The sequence below is a fragment of the Nesoenas mayeri genome, assembly GCF_963082525.1.
Source record: "Nesoenas mayeri genome assembly, chromosome: 3".
Lineage (NCBI taxonomy): Eukaryota > Metazoa > Chordata > Aves > Columbiformes > Columbidae > Nesoenas > Nesoenas mayeri.
The window spans coordinates 74108391-74113326 of record NC_137544.1 but is presented as its reverse complement, the minus strand read 5'-3'; positions in this window follow the sequence as shown (position 1 = coordinate 74113326).

Sequence of the window (4936 nt, the reverse complement as noted above, 5' to 3'; positions counted from 1 at the left end):
GTGTGGGTGTAGAAGCCAGGCCCCACATTTCACTTGGGAAGGGAAACTTGATGGCCAGTGTACCCCTGATCACAGCAGAGAAGCCGGTTGTGGGCACCTGCTCTATGGCCAGGCATGAAGAACTGCGCATCTCGATGATCCTTGTGGGTCCCTTCCAACCTGGGACATTCTATGATTCTGTGATCACGGTGTGGGGGATCCAAGTGTAACACAGAGGCTGGTGTCTCATAGCCCACCTGGAGACACACCACCAAACCTGCTGGAGGTTCTGACCAGTTTTGCTGGCACCGCTATTTTTTTCCCTTTGCTCACTTCTTCCCAGGCCCTTCAGCCAATGGAAGTTAACAGCAGGTGGGAAGGAAAGTTTTGTGGAGAGATTTGGTATGGCAGCTTACTTCAGAGTCACCAGTGGACTTGCATGGGAAAGAGACACTAAGAGAACTTGAACCCCAGGGAAAGCATCATGTGGGGCTTGTGTCGTCTTAGATATCAGTTCATCCATCCATAAGATGCAAAAGGATAGGGACACAGGCTTTGTTATTTTTCTTTGACATGCGGTCTTTTTTTTTGTTTGTTTGGGGTTTTTTAAATGCTTTTTTAACAATCTGCTAAACCTGGCTAAATATGAGATATGCTGAAAGCAGCTGGAGGAATGGCAAGTGCATTTGATACCCCATCCTGTTGCAGGGTGAGTACATGGGGGACAGTCAGTGCAGCTCAGACTTGCTCATCTCAGATGGAGAACAATCAGTCCTGAGTTCATGGAGATTTATTTTGCCCTATAAACAAAATTCATTTCAGTGGCCTATACTTAAACCCGCTCTCAGCCCATGCACATGGTTAGTGCATGACAAGAACAGTTTCTGAAAGGCAGTATATTAGTTACTTCAGTGAATAGCCAAAACATGTCTAATTATACCCACAGTCACTCTGTAAGAAGAACACATATCTGAGGATATAATCACCCTATACAGGAGGATACTCCTGTCCTTGCATTAGTAGCTGCGGCTGCTGCCTGAGAAGGTGCCAGCAGAGCTCCGGTGGGGCAGTGCGGTGAGGGATCGGGGCATGTTCTGCTGAGTGTTTCACTTTGCCTCTTGGGTCTTCCCATGACAGGTTTGCTGGAGGCAGGCAGTGCATCTTCCGTGGGAAAGAGCTGTGTCATGGTGGAGAGCAGGCCAGGCGAGTTCATGTTGCGTGCCCTTAAGTTGTCACAGTGAGACTGGGATTCTTGAGGGCTCAGGACGTTGTCAGCTGTCACCCAGGGATGAGCGCTCCCATCATCTGAAGTGAGGAGACTCAGGCAGAAGGACAAGATCATGCCACCCGAGCTGCTGGCACGTATGGCTCCAGGATCTCTGCAACCCACAAAAGCAGCTGGTTGGAGCTGCCTGTCCCCCACTGCTCTCCTTTTGGGGCAGAGACCCCAAAGCCAGCAGTACTGAGAGCCGTGGTGCGGCTGGAAGGTTTGGCAGCTGCCAGGTGGCTCCGGTGGGCACCTGTCCCCCTGCGTCGGGGCCAGACCCAGCCAGCCTGGGCAAGCAACAGTGGGAGTGCCTGGGCTATTTTAAGCAGGTTATGTCAGTCCTGCCCCCCCCAGCTCTCCCCGCTCTCCCTGCAGCACTGATTGCTGTGGCAGGATGGATTTATCAGACTAAAAGGGCCAATGGTTTAATTGATATGATATGGCAGCTCATATGTAATCTCATTATTCTGTCTAGAAGGACACATTATTCTCTATTTATCACACTTCTGTCATCACAGGTCTGTTGTTCCTGTTCTTTGAGGACAGCAAGAGCACCCCTTTCTGCTGGGAAACCTCATGGGGGGCAGGAGCGGAGTGGGGCACTAATGCAGCAGCAGACAAAGCTCCTGGATGCTGGTCGTAGGCACATCTGCCTCTAATATTCGCACAACAGGGCTGGGAAATGCAAAGGAGCTGGCAAAGGAAGAGCTGGGGTGTTTCCAGTGAGCAGTAAATTTGCTGGGGAATAAAGCCTTTGCAAGTGTGTATGTAATAGGGTGGGGTGGGGCTGGGGGTGCAGGGGGCATGTTGCCTAAGTGGGAAATCCAGTTTGCATCTGACAAACACAGATTTGCCCCCCACACATCCAGTGAGGAGGGCAGCCTCCACTACTCAAACAAATCTATTGTAGTGTTCTCTGGACTAAACTGTCTGGCTTATTAGTAGGGTTATTCTGTTGGTGGTGGTGTTATTTTGCTATCCTTTAAATCAAGCCCCAGTTGAAGGAAGAAAGTAAGGGAATGCATAATTGGAACTCACACAAAAAAATTGTTTCAGGTCAAAAATACTCAGTTGATTGAAATATTCTGACACAAAACAATTCCCCATATTACATCATTCTCTCACCCTTAATTTTCCTGTCAGCCTTTAAAACAAAAATAAAATTATTGAGCCAGTATATTTGTGCTCACACTCTTTTAATAACAACCTATGGTACTGCTGCTGCTGGCTGCTACTGTATCCTCTGACAGTTTAGCGGGGGGAGCAAAACCACTTCTTGTTAGAGGGATGTTCCCAGGAGGACTTCACAAAGGAGCGCGGTGCAGGGATGTGTGCGTGTTGGCCGGGGGGCTGGGGGTGTGTGGGGGGCAGATCCAGGCAGCCGACTGAGTATCATAGGCACAGCAGCCACTCCTACAGCACTGCTCGGGCTCAGATCCGAAAATGCCTTGCAGAGGATGGGAAGCATAATTAGCGCAGTATGCCGTAGGATAGATGTTAAAGCAATCTGTCTAGCAGACAGATACTACAGTACTGAATAATATAGACGTTAAACCAATGACCCAGAATCCAGCCAGCTAAAATCTTAATCCCCTTTAAATAGATTCGCAGACATCCTTTCATCACAAACATTTGATCTGAGCAGACACTGTATGCTGTTGTGTTGTATTTATAGAGCACCATGACAAAAGTTCGAGATGTTTGTGCTTAAATAATGCTATTTTCCCCTGTTAATTTGTCAGCACAGTGCTGTCTTTGCACAATGCGCTTTTGAGATGGAAAGAAAAAGAACATCAGCTCTGGATTCACAGGCAGATAACAAACAAAAGGCTCTGTGCAAGCAAATGCAGCCCACAAGACACAGCAGCAGAGCAGGGGCAATCCGAGCTTGGAACAAGGTTAGACCTGACCAGGAAGGGACTTTTCAGCTGAATAACACTGAGGTTGGAGTTCGGCAAATGTTTGTGGTAAATCCATTGTCTGACCAAAACAAAATCCCTCACACCCAGTAAATGGAATGGCTGAGTATATCTGTGAATTCAAATTTATGCTAAGTAATTTGGATCAAAATAGGGAAGAGAATGAGACACAAACTGGCTTGCTTTGACACTCTGGAAGGAGCTGCTTCAATTTTGAAGCTAGGTTCAAGGTTGGATTTGCAAAGCTGACAAGGCAAGAGTGTCTTTCCTCTGGCTGCTGGAGTGTCTGCAGATCTAGCAAGGGTAGAGTACATCACCTTTCAAACCCATTTTCTGCCAGGAGGTAGACAGAAACCGAACTCAGGCTTACCAACCCCTATTTTTCAGGAAAGTGCCCTAGCAGCTGAGCCATACAGAGGTCTAACAAAAAGATCTTTTCAACATCTAATGGTAAAAATGTTTTATCTGTGTGTATGGGTAAGCACTAACTGGAGCAAAGGCTAGTGTCCAGCTGTTCTCACTGCTTGAGCCATCAGGTTACCAAATCACTTGATCTTTTCCATTTTCTAATTTTTTTTGTAACGATTTTGCTGGGTATGACCGTGGCCAGAGCTCAGACAACTCAGATGGGATACTGGAGATTTGTGTCCTAAACTACAGACTGGGGGAATTAAGTTCAAATACTCTTTCTGCCTAATTCTACCTTGCTGCTACACTCACGCATTCATGAGTAGTGTGCCTAGAAAGGCAGTGTTTTGTTTTCCAGTTTCCTTCATTGTAGAAAATACCCAAGGATTAAGCCTATAATTTAAATTGAAATGTTTTTTCTCTTCAATTCAGTGACTATTAAAAAGCATTTTTTTTTTCTTTCATTAAAAGACCAAAAAAGGAAAGAATTGCCAATGAAGAAAAGAAGCATAAGTCATTCAAACATTTCTACCTAGGAGAAATGTGCATTTCCTAAAACAGGCTCTCTCCCCACCAGAGAGGTGGTTCTCCCTCTCACCTGGAGACTCCTGTTTCTTTCTCTTCACTCAGGCTGGATGTTTCATGGAGGTGCTGAGGATATCAGGGGTACCCAGCACCCACAACCCTAGGGGAGAGCCAAACTCCTGGAAAGTCTGCAGTTAGGACCAGGGTGAAAATGCCTGGTGAAGTGAAAATGCTCAGTGGGTCCTCAGGCACGAATGGCTGGGTAGCAACACAAAAAATCATCTCTCATTCCTCCAGACATCTGGTGGTAAGAAACACTGTATGACTTATCTTAAAGGTCCTTGTTGGTGCAAGATCTGAAGCCGTGACAGCTCTGCTTGGAGTCTGTGATCATAAAGCAAGCGACCTGGTTTATACTGCCTGTCTGGTACTGAAATGCTGTTGTGTTGGAGCAAGATTGTCTGCCTGTTGTCCCCTTCAGTCTACGGCAAAGATTGCTCACGGTGAACAAAATGGAGCAAGAAATAAATGTATCTCAGTGAGTCAGTAATTTTCTTTGTAGGGGAGTAATATTGAACACAGGTAAATGGGCTTGAGTTTAATTTTCACCTTAGCATTCATTCTTTATCTATAATAACATTTTGAAAATATTCCAAGAGCACCTCTGGTCTCTGATCTCTGCTGTATGAGCAGAAGTCAAAAGTATCAAACTAGAGAGGGCCTTTTGTACCAGCACTATACTCCCGTTCATGGTGTTTGAAATCTGCTGAAATTCTTTGTTCTAATTATTCCTACCAGCAGAAACTCACTCTTCTGATGAATAGAAATATTCTGATTT